General features: G+C 36.5%; 1 long non-coding RNA gene across 1 annotated transcript; it reads right to left on the bottom strand.

Annotated features, from left to right (window-relative positions):
• Positions 1–342: 342 nt before the first annotated feature.
• LOC135302082 (uncharacterized) lies at positions 343–11,542 on the bottom strand. The gene is made up of 3 exons (XR_010363773.1): positions 11,235–11,542; positions 2,693–2,787; positions 343–2,601 (listed from the first exon to the last, which is right to left on the bottom strand). It is a non-coding gene; the product is annotated as an uncharacterized LOC135302082 (long non-coding RNA).
• Between the last annotated feature and the right edge of the window lie 8,574 nt (positions 11,543–20,116).

Raw genomic sequence — 20,116 nt, 5'->3', positions numbered from 1 at the left:
TAGCAAGGCCTCCCACTAATTTTATGAAGCACATTTGTAATTATGCTCTTTCCTGCTTATGGGCTGCAACTTTTCTAAGTTTGTTACTTAACCTTGAACATGTTTAGATTTGATAAGCCTTCCCCTTTGGACAGCATTAAGATTTGAGAAGCAATGAAGAAAACTCAGTAATATTTTTCTGACCAATCTGACAAAAAATCAGTAAAGTTTTATTTCTTTTCAGTGTTTAACTGTGATTATTCTGACATTTATGACTCTAACTGCCAAAAATACATTGAAAACCGCATAGTAAACATGGGGATAAAACACAGTGAACAGAGAACTAGAAAGGGAACAGTGAAGTCAAGTAATACCTTGTCTTTAAAACAGCAGGAAGCAATTCACTCTGCATTTTGGCAAGTGTTCACAGATGGGAGAGAGGAAAGATTTTATTTTATCACAAAGATATCACCTTAAGAAATAAGCATGTGCTGACATAACAAATATATGAGAAAAGCATAGAAAGGGATTTATGTCTACAGAGAACATACAAAGTAAAAGCATACAGAAGTACAGAGCTGTAAAAGAAGTAGACAGAAATACATCCACAGAACAAAGAAAAGCACATTCAGTAGTCAGGTAACATCTTGCTATATAGAATAAGAAATGGCTGCAGTGTCATTGTCAGCTGGGGAATTTAATTTTGCCTGGCCAGTATCACAATCTGCATAGTACTAAAAACCACTAGAAGATATAAAAACATATATGAATGAAAAAAAAAAAAAGTGATAGGTGTGTAATGGTTGTGTGTAAAACAACATATGAAAATAGTTATCCCATTCATGGTATTTTGACTCCTGTAGTTTTTTAGGTTTCAGTTTTGATACTGAAAATTCTCCATTGTAACTGTGGCTAATGACGGAGGCTAATTCAAAACATTATCCTTTAACCCAGTGGATGGCATTCAGATCCACATCTGACTCCTTTCAATAAAGCAGATAATGCAGTGGTTTGAAATAATTCTCTGATTGATTATGTCTGAAAGTTCAAAGCCCATTATCAAAAATGACAGAGCAGCAATTGCAATGAGATATATAGAAATTATTGCAGGTCTGACGGACATGAAAAACACTGAGTAGTAATTGAAACTTTCAAATACTGCTAATGAAATGTACCTGAGATCTGACAAGCTGTTATTTTTCCAAGTCCAATACTTTCTGGAAAGTATTGGAGTCACATATAGATTACATATTCTGTATTTATATTTTAGATTGTTTTATAAATGTGGGAAAATTGAAATATATAGTTAGAATATTCTCTTGCAATAATGTAGTTCTTCTAGATCAAAGATTGTGCACATATAAGTGAAAAGTAAGTTATGAAGATACTGGTAATATATTTCACCATAGCTGACAGATACTCTACATAATGGAGGTCTTAAAAATGTATGATGAATAATGTAGAAGTAAAATATTTTTCATGGTTATAGCAAATAAAGTGCTACCTGGGAGCTCCTCCCAGGACAAGCATGATCAATATCACTATACTACTACCCCCTCACTTTCTTTTTCACTTTTTCTCTCAAATTTTCTTTCTTACTATTCTTCAACAGGCATTATCATAAAATTAGACTACCACATTTCTCTATACTGCATAAGTAAACAGAGAGTTGAATACTGTATGGAACATAACTGGTCTGGAAAATTTTCATGAAAATGTGGTTTTCATTCAAAAACACGGTTTTAAGTTTGTAGGTTCTTTGAAGTTCAAATTTAATTAATCATCTTTTGGAGTACACTCACTCTCAAAGTGCTTGTCAAGACTTTACCTGACACTTTCAAACAAGAAAGCTCTAATTTTAATTTTTAATAAAATCTGTATGCTTCTCTGAACAAAAATATTATCCTGTATAAGAGTGATATTCTTTTTTATTAAAAAATTACAACATTTCATTGTAATTCAGCACAGGAATGTTTTTCAAAACTTGTTTTGATGGGCTGAGAATGTGCACCATTCCTATCTCAACATGTAATTTTTGAAGAAAAATTTTTCTCATGTTAAGCTATATGTCTGCTCTGAATACCTCCCACAAGAATCAGGCTTACTGTAGGTCCCTTTCAGAGACTAAGATTTCACAACTTATCTGTCAAAGCAGAAAAGGGCCAAGAAAGATAACACAGAGACAAAGGAATAATTCTCACAGTCAAAATAAGATTCAAATGGTATGTTGTTTTTGGTTGGGGTACAGTAAACTTTCTTCACAGTGGCTGGTATGGGGCTGTGTTTTGGATTTGTGCTGAGCACAGGATTGATAATAAAGAGATGTTTTTGTTATAGCACAGCAGGGTTTATACAGAGCCAAGGCCTTTTCTGCTTCTCCAATTTACATACTGGCAAGGAAGTTGGGGTCGCTTGGGAGGCTGGGAGGAGACAGAGCTGGGACAGGTGACCCATATTGACCAAAGGGATATTCCAGAGCATATGGCATCATGCTCAGCATACAGAGTGGAGGGAAGGAGGAGGAAGTGGGAACACATTTGGAGGGATGGAGTTTGTCTTCCCAAGTCACCATTACATGGGATGGGACCCTGCTGTCCTGGAGATGGCTGAACACCTGCCTGTCTGTGGGAAACAGAGAATTAATTCCTTATTTTGCTTAGCTTGGTTGCTAAGCAAAATTTTGCTTTTGCTTCCTCTATTAAACTGTCTTTACCTCAACTCACGAGTTTTCCAGCTTTTGTCCTTCCAGTTCTGTCCCCAGTTCTGCTGGGGGAGTGAGTGAGCAGCTGTGTGGGGCTTGGCTCCTGGCTGGGGTTAAACCACAACAAAAGGGTAAAATTATATGAAATTGTTGCCCATAGAGATCGTGCATCTAAAGATGCCCAACATCACATTTATAAGCAGATTAAGAGTGTTTAAATGTATAGAACATAGCCTTTGTATGTCTTTTGTAAGTATAACTCTAAGAAACCAGAGGACTAAATTACAGGTTTACCAACTATTTCCCCTTAGAATAGTAGATCCCTTTTGAAGGCATTGACAGGAATATCTTAAACTTGAATTTGATTAATCGCCTCAAGTAATGAGAACAATCTGCTTTCTTGAATTGCTTGAACTGAAAGTGTATTTTTCATTACAAAGCATGAATACACCTCCCAAGATAAATATCAGGATGATATCAGGAAAAAATGGCAAATTAAATATGTTTGAGGTCAGCAAGTGGACAGTTGGCTTATCATCTTGCAGACAATACATGTACTTCTGCCTATCTCATTTGCCACACTATTAATATAGGAGAGTTACAGACAGTAAGATATGGTCAGAACAATGGACAATGTGAAGCAGCAAAAAGTGATAAAAGAATAACAGAGATGTCAGCTGGAAAAAAAATAAACAGAGAAAAGCATTAGTTCCAGCTGGCTATATTTCTAAAATAGCAGTTGCATTGGCAGACACTTTGTGTAGGTTGGCTATGAAGACAATAATTGAGCAGTTTCGTGAAACTGGTGAACAAGTAACCTTCAAGTTCTGTATGAAACCACCCGGATCAGATTTGACTTCTCACAGCCTGTCAGAGTGATCTGGGAATTCAGATCTAGAAAACCCTACAAAATAAAACAAACATAGATGAAAAACTGGTTACCTTCCAAGAAGAAAACTCTGTGCATATCATGTCTGGTCTTGGTATTTTTCTGATGTAATTCTGTTCTAAGCATGTTAATTCATAAATTTTATATCCTAGTCTTGATTTTGATTTTGATCATTGTCTGATCAAAATTGATCTTGAGGAATAGAGTGGAACCACTAGAAGTTATAGAATTATAGACTAGTTTGGTTTGCAAGTGGCTTTAAAGATTGTCTAGTTTCAGCCCCTTTGCCATGAGCAGGAACACCTTCTACCAAACCAAGTAACTCAAGGCCCCATCAAACCTGGCCTTTAAACACTGCCAGAGATGGGGCATCCACAATTTCTCTGGACAAAATATAGCTAAATACTAGCTAATATTTTGGTTTAAAGGTTTTATCACATGTAAAAACTTAGTTCTAAATGTTAACTTTTTGATGGCTAAAAAACTTTAAGCAACTTTCTGTGACATGCTGCTGAAAAGGTCTCTGAAGGAACTCCACAAGAGCTGACAAGAACATCTGGCCATTAAAATATTGTCTAGGCAACAAATTTCTGCATTGGTCCACTTCCCCATGAAATTCTGATTCTTTATCCAGCATAAACTAAGTTTGAAGAGACCTCTAAAGGTCCCACTCATGGGAGTCTAGATGAGATTATCTAGCACCCTCTCTAATGGCATTCTGAGAAAATCTCTACTGATGGGGCCTCACACCTCTGGGGAGCTTGTTCCAGTGAATGGTTGTTTTCACTGTAAAATAATCTTATATCAAAATGAAACCTCTCCCAGTACAACTGGTATCCACTGCCACCTGTCCTCTGTCTGGCTCCTTGTGGAGAGAGAGCTTCCATCCTCTTTGAAGCCACCCTTTAAGTACTGGAATCCTGATATGAGGTCCTGAACCTTCCCTTCTTATACTGACAGGGTGCTTCCCTGCTCTCTTAGATCTGCAACATAAATTAATGACTATTACAATTCTTTACATATACATATTTACTATGTATAATATATTGATATAATGTTGTGTACATATAGTTACCAAAGCAACAGAAAAAAAAGTAGTGAGAAAATTGCTGTCAGTAACATTTTCTTAAAAAAAAAGTACTGTATGCTTATTTGCATAATGACATAAATAAGACAGAGAGGATTGTAAATAACCCCATAAAACCTCTAGGCCAATAAATGTTCATTTTGAACTAAGACTCATCATCCATGTTTGGCAGCCATGCATAATTTTGGTGAAATGCATAAGCTACGTTACACAGCAGTTTGGGTTATCATAGCTGTCCTTTACTGCATGAAGATAACTGCATCTCAAGTTCTTTCCAGGATAGCTATTGCCAGAAATACAGAATATTCTATATTAAGGTGCTGCACTTTCAAGAGATACATTTATTCAGAGTCAGTTAGTGTCCAAAACCTAGGTGAATTGCCATGGGTTGTAGGAGGCAACAACTCCAGTGCTCCATTTTCAGCTCTGGGACTGCTTCATCTGGCTTGGTTGAGGGCAAATGACTTGAAAATCTCAGTTTGAATTTCCCATCTGTGCAAAAGCAGATGATAAAACTAGCCTATCCCACAGAATGACAGCAGACATAATTAGTTAACATTTGCACAGTCATCTCAAAGTTCTAAGTGCAGTATTTGCCAGCATGTCCAAAGGGATTTTTAAATAACATTGTTCAATAAAAAAGAGGTGAAACAGAAGTTTAAAAATTCCTGAAAGTTTGTAAGAAAGGAATCAGACAGTCTCAAAAGCAAAGGTGGAAGTTGGAAAAATATTTTACAGGTAAGGTTGTGTTACATAAATATGAGAATCAGTCAGAGAAATGTCACTGAAGCAATGTACTGAGAGAAATGGATGGACTTCTAACACATGGAGAGAAAAAGGTTTATTGTTTACTGGAAATGCCAACCTAACAAGCAACAACTTGGTAGAACAAGAGTTCTTCAAAGTCCTAAATGTAAACAAAAATTAATTAAGCATTTCTGTAATACAGTAAAAAGGACCTTTCATTCATTACTTATCTAAACAAAGTTTGATTAAAACATACTTCTTTTTATATCAGGCCACAGCTTACCTGTACAGAAAAAGCTTTATAACACTTGAATAATAAGGCAAAGCATTAACTGTTAAATGGGACCCAGGTGTGAATTCCAACAGGGAGGACCAAGTGGCAAGTTAATGAAAGGAATTTTAACTTCAGATGAGATGAGCTGCTGAATACCTCAAGATCAGCAGCTCAAATTACCACCTTGTATGATAGCAAACAGTGTATTAACTTCAGTTTTCAGAGATCAGTTTAATAGTGGCAATTACAAAACTACAGTGCAGAATACCTACTTGCCAACTATCCTTCACTTAAATTCATGTACAGAATATCTTAAGGCTTAAGTAAAGGTTTACTGGCATGCTAACCAGACTGGCTATGTGAAAAACAATTACTTTCTTTCCTAATGCAGGAAATTTAACAGTGCTACACATTAAGAACATTTTACTGACATAGAATCTCATATCTGAAAAGAAATCTTGGAAAATAAATAAAAAATAACCCAAAAGCTTTTGGCTTAAGTGAGTTCCCCAGCATCACATGGCAGTGAAAAAGCTTGCATCATTACCTTTTTTCATGGTCCAATTACAAATATTTTAGTACTTCTGCATCTCAGCACTGCAACAAAGGCAATGTGAAACTCTATCCCTTTGCTCTCCATGAGATAGCTATTCACAAGCTAGGGCATACTTATTTTCATACACTTACTTTCTTCCTTCCCCAGATCAGTGAAGCAGTAAATAGAGAGGGGAAAAAGAGGTTCTCTCCAAATGGCATCAGATCAGTGGTGCAGGAAATAGCAAGCAACTCCCTGCAGGAGCATATGCATTCTTAGCAAATTCTACCAGCAAATGATAATCAGCCAGTTAATTATATTTAATTGCTCTCTGCATCAAAACAATAAATAATGAGAGAGATCAGTGCTGCTTGTTGGAGATTATAACTTGACATAAATGTGAGAAACAGTAGCAAATGAATAAATACTGAGTTCTTCAAAACTGAGTTTAAAAATAAATATATAAAGGCTGGGTATAAATGCTATCAATATTGGCCAACACATATCTACAGAGCCAGAAATTTCAGTTTAAAAAATCCCAGGTTTTTTCTGAGAAAATTGCTGTCAATGAAGACACTGTATGCAGTGTCTGTATGCAAAACTTTAGGACATGAATATTTAAGGGAAGGAATAAATTTTGTAACTTGGAGGAAAGCAAGAGAAATGGAGTACACAGAATAACTTAAGCAAAGGAACGATGTTAAAGATGGTAAATGTTAGGTTTTCAGAAGAATATACAAAAGTTCCAGCCAAGATTTACTTGAAAATATATTAGTCAAAGACTAATATGTTAGTCAATAGACTGCAAGGGCAATCCTAAGTGGAGAAAGAGCTGGCCCAGGTCGTGCACTGTAGCTGTTCTATTCCAGTTTAACAATCAGCAGCAGGCATGATTGAACCCCACAGAACATGGATTGTTTAATTTATTGTAACATTCCCCTTGGCTTCTTTGTATAAAATTTAAAGTTAATTTATTTTTAGTGCTTTTGTTTCAGATTCCATAATGGCAGTAAATTTCCATTGTGGTTGCTCTTGCAGCTGACAATCAAATTTGCAGCTGCAGAGAATTTTCTGTTTCAAATCAGAGAATTACTTCCACTTGCAAACTGTGTATTGTATTACATATTTCTTATTGTCTTCTATGCATACGTGTAGATATATACATATATATACCTACACTTGAAAATGCAGATTATTGTTCATTATTTAGTTTAAAATTGCATCTTTGAATGAGTGTCCCTTCAAGTTAAGTGAAGAGAAAAAACAGATAAAATCTCAGAAAATACAACCAGTTATGGTGCTAATGAGTGGGAACTGATAGAAGTTTCCCTTTTTAAAATCTTATCTATTCAAGAATATATTGACGATATAGAGGAAGTAAGAAAAGGTTTTTACTGGATTACTTAAATTTCCCCAAAGCTGAATTAAAAGTTCAGCCAAAATTCTTTGACTGAAAAGATAAGGCAGGAGAATGTGACATTTTTAAGAGAAGTTGTATCAAAAGAATTCATTAGAAAGCTAAAAAAATATTCATTTTCAACAAGACTGAAAAGGAAAAATTTGTGGATAAAAATCCCATCTTGGTTTTGTGGCAAAGTAAAGAGCATAAAAAAATCAAAAAAGTGGGGAGGGAAGGTGAAATATGCAACAAAAATGTACATTGGGAAAAAGATGTCAGTAATCAACCAGCTAGACAGAGAAACCTGAGAGAATTAGAGGACTTATGGATGGCATAATTAAGAATAAAAATCTTCTAGAAAATAATATGAAAAACAAAAACCTAATGGCAGCCATGCAGCCTCAAAAGAAGATGGAGACTGTAACTGCTAATGTGATGTCAGGTTTTTCACAACTGCTGCTCTGTTTGGAAAGGTGTTGGAGGTTGTCCTGCTCTCACAGGAGTTTTTATATAAAGCAATCATCTTTATATATCCAGCAGGTCCAATTAAGTAGAACCAAAGGGGGATGTCCTAGTTATTGATATTGAATTTGGCAAATCTGCTGTTTTTTGGTTTTTTTCACTGTCCCACCACCAACGCAGATATTTAGTTTGCCAGTTAGGTATTACAGCTCTCTGACATTACATGCAACAGGTTACCAGTGCCTTGGTTTTTACTTTACTCATAATATGGAAGTACATTTTTTTCCTTCACAAATATATAAAGTGACGTAGTGATCTTAGTAACTTATTGGAGAAATACAGGAAAAAATTCAAGAGATAGGAGCTGAAGCCAGACAATTTCTCATTTTAAATTGGGCTTGCATTTGCACCAGCAAAAATTAACAATCACTGTAACACTACCAAGTGCAGGTATGGATTCTCCATTTTCTTTGTTGTAATCAAGATCAGATACTCTTTAGAAAAAGATGGTTCAGTCAGGCACAAATCACTCACAAGGTAAAAGCAGAGAGACCACAAGTTCTGTAATCTAATGCGGATTTTTGGCCCTAAAATAAAGGAAACAGAAAACTTCTGAAAGACAAATTTTAATTCATAATTTAAAGCAAATTTGAAACTATTTTATTTAAAATAGTTTCAAATTACAGATTTATAGAGTTAAATGTTATTAGTTCAGAAGAGAATAATTTAAAACCATCAAAACAGTATCAGAGTTAATGTTATAATTTTAGTGAAGCATTAAAATCTCACAGCATGCCAACCCCACAGCAAGGGTACTTGCAATCATGCAAATTCATGCAGTGCTCACAAAGGAGGAGGAACAATGATCCCTGCTTATGGCTTAGGCCTCTCAATTAAGCACTGGGCTTCCAGCTGCTGCATCTCAAACGGGCACACGCTGGGGAGCCAGAAAAATCCCATCCACATTTCCACTTACGAGAAGGGAGCATACACGCCTCTGTGCACCTGCTCCTCCCTACTAACCCTGACTGCAAAAATAGTGAGGGACTATCACTGGCACTGATTTTGCATGTCTTTGCATCAGTTGTGCTGTAAGTGTCCATGAAATAACAGGGTTACAGGTTAGAGGTGTTGCTTCAATACTCAAAGGGATAGCATATCATCAAGTCCAGAATCCAGCTTCTGTTTTGCAGAGGTTGCAATTGTTTCTATCCAGCTCTTTTCATGGGGAATGATCCTTAAATGATACACAAGGGCACTAATTGAAGCTGGAAAAAAGTAAGATCTTAACCAGACTCAGCAAAAGACAGGATGCCACATTTTCCTTTTTGCATTTGAATCACCTTCATCACCTGCATGTAGAAGATGTCTTTTTATCCTTCCCTGAACTCTACTGCATAAGATGAGGATGAATGTGTGAATTACCTTGTAAACTGATTTACTGGTGTGAGGATTCAAAAGAAATAGAAAAAACAATCTTGAAAGGACTGAGGCAAGGACGATACCCTAAAACTGGAAAATCTTTGAGGAGACCCAGCAAGACTTGAAAAGATACTGATGCAACAGTTTTTTACTTTATTTTTTTAAACTTATTTACCTCACAGCATTTTATTATTACTAACGAAAATATTATAGATCTTTACACAGTGTGCTAAATTTACTATTACCCCTTAATTCTATTCTATTTTATTTGCATCTACATTGGAAAAGTCTAGTTGCTTTCCAAACTTTAACTAGAATTTAAAATGTTTATTTACCTGAGTTCCTACATTTCTATTGAAATCCTGTATTTGAAGCCTGTGATAGAATCTTGGTTTATGTCTGCAAGTAAACAGCATTGGTATTTTCTATACTGAACATTTTAGCTCTCCTTATTTTAGAGAGGCCACTGAGCAAAGAAAAACATTCAGCATATAGCACAACTTCACCTTAAATGACAAGTATATGCAGCATTATTCACAAGCAAAGAATCCATAGTTATATCATAAATACATTCCTCACTACCCTTTAAAATACTAAAAGAAGTATTTATATATAAATATATAACACCAAGAAAGAAGATTTTGTGAATAGTGTTAATATTCCTTCAAAATTTCTTAAGATTTGCAGAGGTGGTACTTTTTTTAGACCTTCACATTTCTGAAAGGATGTTAAAGCACAATCATTTTGCTGCCTCTGCTGCAGATCATTTTATTTGCTGTGAAGCCAGAGTCTTGGCTAAGGGTCTGGAAGGATGCTTCTGTATAGGAAAACTAGCAAGCTTCTGCTAATGTTTTTCACTGTACTATTTTATCCACAGAACAGTAATGAGAGGTCCCTTTGGGAACCAGTCCTGGGAAAACACAGTGAAGAAAGAAGGGGAGGCAAAGGACAAGGTATTGTTACTGCTGGCAAACATGTGAGACCTAATCTGGCTCTGCCAGCTCTAACCCCAGACCAAGGAGTGTGGGCAAGGAAGGAGCAGAGACACCTGAGACAGAGGGACACAAACCATCACAGCCCTGTGAGAAATCATGGGATGCTTACCAGGAGCTGTGCCCCAGCTAAGAACTCTGGCCCAGAATGGGTAATCAGAGCTTGCTAACTGGCAGACAGTGGTAGGTAAATTCAGCCAAAAACTGTACCCAGTTCAGGACTGAGCTAGGGCTTCATTCTGCTTTGTGGACCTGGAACATACTACTTACACTGTGCATATCTTTGCAACCTATTTTTATCGCCTCCAACACTCAAGGAACTGGGAACTTAGGTCTTTGTGTGTACTCAAGATGCCTTTAGGTTACAGAAACCAAGGTACCCATAAAGAACCCATCTTTGCATACCTTTTCAATAATGTCAGATTAATTGCATAGTGAAACTAATCTGGTTCCTTAGCCCACAGCTGCAACAGCCAGTCTATTACAGTTCTATGGTCTCTATGTTTTGTCACACTCAGTAACTCCCTGTCAGTGCTCCCACGAATCTGACTTTTGCCATAGCTGTAGAAATGGCCTACACTGAAATAATTTTTATACAAAAGAAGTTTCAGGTTCAGTAAAAATATCGAGAAAAACAGGAAAACCCTAGAATACTTACGCTGAAAAGTAGAACTCTTTCAACAGGTTATTTGATCATTTCAACACAAATACACTGTCACAAGAATCTTAGCAGTTTGCAATGCTGACCTTCACCTTGCTCTTGTTCTTCTCCACAGAACCCTCCTTCAAAACACCACAGTAATTTGTCTTTCAACAAACAGTCTTCCCCAAAGATGCAGGTTCACAATAGATCAGAAGACACAGCTTTAATCAGATCTGGTTTCTAGAGCATATGTGGGATTCAGGAGTCAGCCAGAGCTATTCAATGCAGTATACATATTTGTTTCTTGTTGAAATGAAACCAGTCCTTCACCCTTTCTACTCATCCTAGTTTCTATACTGCACGTTTTCTGGTTTCATAAAAGTTAAAAAGTCATTAGTCATATTAGTTAGTCACACTCAACATCATTTTTATACTTTTAGTTGCTCAGTAACAATAGCAGTTAATCAATTAAGTTGCATAACAGCACTCCATTTGGTACACATTATATGCACCTGGTGCTCAAAACTAATTTTCCAAGTCAAGGCAATGAATGAATTTCCTAGCATAGTGACATTTATAAAACCAGGTTAGTGAAAGCTGCACTGTAAAAGTGTTCACTGGTGCAAATTTTGATAAATAGAAGACTTAAATCAAGTCCCAACACAGTGTATAAAAGGACAAGCACAAATTAATGGGGCAAGTTCTCTCAATAAATGAGGTGTGATTCCATGGCTGATGGGCAGATGTTCAAATATTCTACCTGCTGCTTTGCCAAAAAAATGAAATACCCATGTATTAAGGTTTAATATAAATGTCAGTAATGCGCAGCAAAGCCAAGATCCTGATGAGAAAACAGTTGTCCAAATCCCAGGGTTTCTGTAATTAAACATTCAAAAATCAGAGAAAAAATATTCCTCTATAAATAGTTAGTTTTAGCTGAAAGTTTATGTATGTAGAAAAAGGTTCTTCTCATAAACCACAAGCCCATATTCTTGGCTTACCTTCTTTTACTCAAGCCTTAGACCTCATTTTGTTCCCTTGTCTACATATATCCAACCACTCATAACAACTGAAAGCAAAGACTGAGAAGTACTACTCAAGTAAATAAATAGTCCATGACATTACAAAGAAGATTGCTTTAGATGGCTCAAGCCTTTGGTGGCTAAGCTTGCAAAGCAAAGTGCTGGAAAGCATGGAAAAATCCACACTAATAATTTTTATTAAAAAAAATAAATCAATAAACAACACGGAACCCCTCAACACTTGAAACAATGAGAAATAGAGAAAAAAGCCAAAACAGTCCAATAGGAATAGTATTTCACTTACTGTCTAAGGTTATAAGCATGCAGAAGTGTCAGTCACAATCCGGATGGGTTGGGGGTTATTTTCAAAGTTAAATGGATATTTCATTCCTGAGATAAAAGGTGTCCAAATCTCAGACATAAGACAAACGTTAGAAACCTATATGCAAATGTGGATAATGCCCCTAGGAGTGAGTGACAGTTGTGAGACAGCTGCTCATTATCAGAAAGATAAAAGTAATTCAAAGCAGCAGAACAATTGATCAAACCCATCAAATGACAGAGACCTCAAACTCCTAATGCCAACTTCCTTTGACATTTTGAACATCAGTGAACAAATATGAAAACCTTTCATTTATTTCTGGGTCCTAGTGAAAACACAGACTGGGACTCCTAGTGGTTTCCAAAGCATCTAACTGTCCCAATCTTTCTTATGTTAGTTCTAAAATGTTGCATAATTGCACATCACATTTTTGCAGATAGACTTGCTTATATAGTATCTAGCTGAAGGGCAGCTCCCATATGCTTGGTTCAGACAGCTGTGCAACACTTAAACAAATGAAGGTAATTACAATGATGAACTAAGCAACACAATTTGCCTTCTGACAAAGCTATTCTTCCTCTCTTTGCTGGCCAACCCTATTTAAGTTCACAGGAAATTTGCCAACTGAGGGACTGAGGCACCTGAATGTCATCAAAGCCAGTGGCAGCAAATTACCACAACCTGCTTCTTTGGAGAGAGAGCCTTTGGAAACAACTCAACTGAACCTCTCCAGTGAGATGCAGTCTGTACTTTCATCATCAGATCTCTGCTGCTTTCAGCCTTTTTTGCCTGTATGTCTTTTCTTTATTTCCTCTTACATTTTGGCCAATATTCTGGTTTTCAAACCAGTTTATATGCTTACACAAAAGCCATGCAAAGGAGAATAAACTCTTAACAGACATATCGTCCTAAGATTTGCAGAAACTGTCCACCAAAAATCCTAGTGGTTATTGGGGACTGGAGCAGAACATTAGAAACATCATGAAGAATTCAGCCTATTGGAGGTTATGCCTTACCTTTTCAGCCATTAGTATCTTCATCTTCTGGTTACTACTCACCTTTTTAGCTGGTGGTATGTTCAGCCTCTTCATTTTTACTGTTATTCTAGATCCCAGTCTTTCAAAATGACATGAATAGTTTTATTTCTTCCTTCAATTAGAATAATTTTCACTCTGTGGTCAGAATGGTCTTCATTCACTTGGCACAGCGCTGGTTTTCTATCGGCAATTAATTTTTTTTCCCCTTCCATGCTCCCTAGCAATTTATTGCAGGCTAACTTTAAAGGTGTTGCAAGCAAAAAGTGGACTGTAAATTAGGAATTTTCCAAGCCTCATAGACAACCATCATAGCAGGCAAGTAACTGAACAAAGAGCTCTAGCTGTTGTCTCTGACAGTGTCTCTCATCCCCTCTCTACTCCTGCCTGTTCATTTTAGTCTTGCTTTCAGCAGGAAGTAACCCAGCTGTGTGAATCTTCATCATGTAATGAGACATTTGGGCAATGACAGTTGCTGAATGTAGCAGGGAAGAGTTTCTAAAGAGCTATGGCTGAAGTATGTTCCAGTTCACTTCGTTTCCTGTTATTTTTATATTAGAAGAGAACATTCATCAAATTCCTTACTCCAGGTGCCTCCAAGGTTGCTAGTGACAGCAACCTGACTCCATGGTAATCCAAGATTTCATCTTTGCCTGTATTAATATCCATCACACATAAGCCAGTTGTAGCACAGCATTTTTTTCAGTTCCAATGCACCATCTGAAGTATACACACCAACATCCTTTCACCTTATACAGGAAACAGCTTAGGGTTAGCTGTCCTATTAATCTTCTCACAGCTGTATTATTTTTTGGTGTTCTAACTTATGAAAAAATCAGACAGTCATTACAGTGATATTGACACCCACACAAGACATATACACACTTACATAAGCATTCCTGGGGAGACACACTTTGCAGAAGTTGTGAAATAGAACATGGATATAGAAAAACATCAACACTTTTGGGATAAAGAGAATCAGACTGAAACTCATGTATTCACTATGGAATTGGAATGCCACTATAAAGCTGCAGAATTAGGGATTTGATTAGATACTGCTGAGCCCCTGTGGTAGAATTTGGACAATCTATAGACCAAGGCTCCTGCCTTCTGGCTCAAGGCCCTTTAGATGCTTTGCACTATTGAAAGGAGGTCATTAGTATCTACACCTAAGTATTAGGAGAGCAGTTTCTTACATATCAGACTAGTGCCCATCTCAAAAGGCTAATAGCTATTTAAAGGCTCCTTTTCTGGAATTCTGGGGGAAAATAGAAATTCCTAGAATGAAACGCCTGCTAGGTTATATAACCTCAATAACACAGCTCAGGAGCAGCTGAAAAGCTACAACAGTACAATATTGTAGCTACAAGGCTAAAATATTTTCCATCTGGAAATATAATTACATTCAAAATGAAGATGCAACTGCTGCAGATCAATAAAAAACAATTCTTCCCCAAAACATAGCTCAAATTCAAACTAGATCTGTTGCAAGTCTTTCTATCTGTTCAATAGCAGATGTGCTATGGCCCAAGTGCAGAAACAGAAGGAAAAACACAGATAATTTTTCCAATCTCATCAAGATAGAATTTAAATTCTGTCAGAGTCCGTCTCTAAGACAAACTAGATTATGTTCTCCTTAATTATATTTTAATGTCTAACATGGATTTTAAAGCTCTAAATTCCTTTCTTCCCCTGCAAGTTGATCATCTCTATGTAAACTAGCAGAAGCCTTAGCAAAGGCTGCACTAGTCTTTACAGCTGAAAATCAAATTTATAATTTCCAGGATTCCAAGTAACAGTGCTTTTTGGTCTTGCTTCAAAGGCATAATGGAAGCCACAGAAACTGGTGAAGTCAGCCACCATGTTATGTGCTGAAGTCACAACTCAGTATTATTTCTGCAACAGGGAATGTGAAAGATGAGGTCAAAGAGCTCCCAGCACACTAGTCAACAGAGAAAGCTCAGCTGTCTGAAGGAAAGGGCAACTACTGAACTCCATTGCACCAAGCTTTTCTCCTAAATAGCAAGCCCGTGAGGAAAAGGAGGTTAAAACTGCACTTGAAAGCAGGAATAGCAGCAGTAGTATGAGGCTTTCCTACATAAAGCTGTGAAAAAACATCAGAAGTCAAAACATTTTGAAAAAATATTGTTTGTTTTCTGTGCTTCAGGATACAGGTCTTTGTTTATACTAGATTTGACCTTATGAATGTTTTTATTTGCCTGAGAGCAAAAATAGCCATGTTTACTTCAGCAGACAAACCATGAAAAAGATTACATTGAAATGAAAAATTCACTCAATAGTTGGCTCCTTGGCAGTAGCAACTCTAATCCAACTTGCTGATAGTAGCAAAACCTAAACAAGGTAAAAATATTATTGGTGTACTTCACTGAAGTACATTTTAAAAGTTGTTAAAGTTTTCAAACATACCTTGTGCAGATGTGATCAGACATGACTAGTGAACTCCAAAGCAGGAATAAATCTTCTCTAGGTTTTGCAAGTGTTAGTGAGAATAAAATATTTGCATAAAAACAAAACAAAACAGCTATTAAAATAACCAATATCCAAGCCTTTCCACTTTGAGAAACAGAGTATTACTGTGGTTGCCTGACACAGATAAGAGTCAGTAAGCCAAGCTAAGAAGAATGAGGAGTGACTTGCCAAGTTTCTTTATCAAATTGCATGAAGCAACATAAAGATAAAACTATACGCTTGTCAACGCTTACAGTTTTATCTGTAATCTTGAGATGTATTACCGGAGCAGAACAAGACAGATCCCCTAATAGGCTGCTCTCAGGAAACCCTGGCACTGGACCACCAGCACTGTAGGAAATAGCACGAGTGGAAGGCAGGTTTCTTCTCATGCGTATCATCTTCTGGTTCACAAGCCTCATAACTGACAGGCTAGAAGAAGGCTTTGCCAAGTTTCTTAATATACTTTTAAAATAGAATGTTAGCAGAAAATACCCCAATCACTCAAACAAATCTTGAATTTGATGTTCCACTATGTTATCTTTTTTTACCAAGCTTTTAGAATAAAAATCTCTGTGCACAAGGAAAACCATTGTTTGTCTCCAGGGTTTCCAGTTCACCTAAGTTTCTATACATTTTAGCACTATAATACTTCTCCTTTTCCCCATTCCTGCTTTTATCCTTCCAGAACTCCTTGTCTTCACTAAGTTCTCCAAATTTCAGCCATCTACAGATAAAGTAGATCTATACAGCAAATTGATCTGATGTGTTACACCCTCTCTAAATGTGCCACTTCCCCGATTTACTTGATCAAGTATTTTAATGCTCGTACATTCCACACAAAATACTGTTGATAAACAGATCTGCCAGTTATTCATTTCTTACCCTATGCTGTAACTTTAGAAAGAACTGGGTAGAAAATTGCAAAAGAATAGGCAAACATAATAATTCATGCAAATTTCCCTGCAAAATACAGAAATTTCCATTTTCTGTAGTGACACTCTAGCTGAATCTTTATCACATCATTTTTAAGGAACAAAATTTAATGCTGAGCATGCAGTAACAAGTTAAAAATGTAATTCTATGTATTATATGTAATTCTATGTATTATAGGACCTCAAAAAGAGCTCTCGACCTTTTCTCTTAAAAAAAATGTACCAGAACTAAAATTTGTGCTCTTATTTAAGATAGTTTAACATTTATTTTCTAATTTATGCTTTTTTTAATATTTAAGGTTAACAAAATGAATAATTTTCCCTTTATTACAGACCAATACATTGGTTATTAGCACAAGGAAGGGTAGGATTTCCCACTTGACACAGGCATACCTCTAATCTTGAATACAGACAGATCCGAATCTGATCCTACTACGAGGAAATTATAAAAACTTTACTTTTGTCAGTGTAGTAAAAGGGGTGTGCAACTGCTATAAAGCAATCAGAAGCCTGAAGCTGTCAATCAGCAAGAAGAATATGGTCTCAAGAATGGAATAAAATCCAGTGAGTACTCAGTATATACATTGCATTTATAAAGACAGCTGTTAATAGTTTTTTATTCAATATATATTTAACTATATATATAGTTATATATATATATATATACACACACACATATATATATATATATATATATATATATATATACATATACACACACAGGCAGGTGTGTCCTGCACAGATTTACTAGGCTCTGCTGTAAGGGAAAGGCTTCCTTTGAATTTCTTTCTACTACTCCTCCTTTCCATGTCCCTGAAATCATGCTGGAAGCCTCATTTTCCACATCACAGGCTCTTTTCCAATGCCTCTGTGGGGCAGACTCAACAGCCAAAGTTTGGCTTCCAGGCTGTGGAGTGTATGGGGAAGGATTGTCCCTACTTGTGGACTTGTGTTGACTGGGACACGCCCATGATGGATGGATCAGGACCCGGGAGATTTTCCCCCCATTAGGAGGCAAGGAAGTGCCTCAGACTCCTGAACTCCAAGCCTTAGACTTGCAAGAGTTCTGCATCTGTAATGAAAGCATCAGACAGCCCTTCAGAGCAACCTCACAAGAACAGGCTTTGGCACTCCACTGCTAAATCCCTTCTGACCAAAATTCTTTCTATTTGGTTTTACAGACTTTTCTAAGTGGGTTTTCATTGAAAATAATTAAAATTACCTATTTTCAAAGACAGAGCCAGTTTCACTGCTGGGTATCTTTAAATTATGGGAGTCGTGTTTGTACTTAGAAGCCATAAAAATAAGAAGACCTTATAACCAAATTTGAAGTAGTATATGTGGGTGGGAAAAAAGGGAAATTTGGAAAGCGTGGTCAAGCATTTTACAAATATTCACTTTTTCTAAAGTAATATATAAGCCCATGCTAGACATAAAAATTACTAGGGTATATTGTATATGATGGATTATATACTTTATGCATATGGATCAGCTCTTCATGTAATTTAGAGGTCTGTCTATGAATTTACCTGCTGAGTGTGTAATTCTAGATGCTAAAAGGGTTAAAACTGAAGTATTTCTCAACCTCTGACTTGTTCCAAGTAAATTTCCTTCTTGAAAACACACCTTTCATTATGAAGCAGGAAAAATTATAAATTACCCATATGGAGATTAAGATTTTCCTTTTGCATTTGATAAATTGCCTGAAAAGACATATAATAAAAGGCTAAATGATTTTGGCATCAAACACTGTGACCAGGAAAGCACAAGCCATGAGGTCAACTAGTCATTGTCTTTGCAGCATGATAATGAGATCATTATCAAAGTAGCTATAGGGGTGTTCGGTCAGTACTTTAACTTGCAAGGTTTACTCCTGCATGTTCTGCTCAATATTTTGTCAAATTTTTCTTATAAAAATAATAAGTTATATCTTTACTGTATTTGATGAGTTTTAGTACATTTTAAGTACCACCTGAATGGAATTCAAGCTCGGAAACTTTTGGTTTATCAGTAGTTTTAATAACCAGAATCTAATGTATTTTTTCAAAAATCTGTATATCTAATCTCTGCTTTTAAAAACCCAGATATGGAGCTGCATGTTTTGACAGCACTTTAGCATGAGCACCAAGGAGAAAAGTTTAGACTCTCTCCTGATTTCAGTGCTAATCAGAGTACACAAAAAATATCTCAGGCTTGTGATTTATGTAATCACAAAAAAAAAATATGAAAGGATTTCAGACTACCATTCTTCCTTTTGATAAAATTTCCTCATTCCTAGTTTTTCATGATTTCCAGGCTACATATTGACAAAAGATGTAGCTGACTCACATTCACATCAAATTCGTAGTCCCCAGAATTAAATGTGAGCTAAATACAACCATCACAATGACATACAGAGACATTTGAGACCTTCTCCTTTATTCCTAGCCTCTTTCTGGGCTCTTTCATGGTGAAACTTCCAATCGGAAGATGGCTGGCTACACACACACACACACACACACACACACACACACACCAAAAAACAAAACAAAAAAAAAAAAACAACCCAAAAAAAAACCCCCAAAAAAACCCACAAAAAAAAACCAACCAAAAAGCACAATCAGGATCAGAGCCAGGGCTCAGTTTCACTAACACCTTTTGGAACATCCCATACTATCTCTGTTCAGAAATATTTAAGAAGTCAAATAGAACAGCAACATTTTACAGATCTCACGCAGAAATATGTTACATTAGACTCTCTGGAACTCAGTATTTGGAGCACAAGGCCACTGCACACCCTTCTGCTTATCTCCCTTTGTCCCTAAAGGACACTTCTTTTCCTGGAAGGCAAACACATACTGCTCTATACATCTTGCTCACCCTGTTTGTTTTAATGGCATCATTGTGTAAAGTAAATCCTGGTCTTAACTAGTAACTCTGGAGCTGCCTACAGGGTAACCATTTTTTAATTGTGTATGAACCATTGACAGCCTTTTCACTGAATAATAGAGCTTCTGGAGGTAAATATTTATAGTTCTTATAGCTTTTAGGTGGTGAACTTAGGGAGGCTGGGAGATGGACTGGAGGTCATCCCAGCCTGAAGCCAGCTCTACACTGCAGGACTGAAAGGAAGTGGAGGTTTGGTTTCGTCCACATTTCTGACATAACCTCAGTTGTTGCTGTCCTGTTGTTATGATATGTGATGAGTGTAGCTTAACAAGTTAT

Source organism: Passer domesticus, chromosome 6 (genome assembly GCF_036417665.1).
Source record: "Passer domesticus isolate bPasDom1 chromosome 6, bPasDom1.hap1, whole genome shotgun sequence".
NCBI classification, from domain to species: Eukaryota; Metazoa; Chordata; class Aves; order Passeriformes; family Passeridae; genus Passer; species Passer domesticus.
Note: the sequence above shows the minus strand (reverse complement) of the source record. Positions and strands in the feature narration are given on the sequence as shown.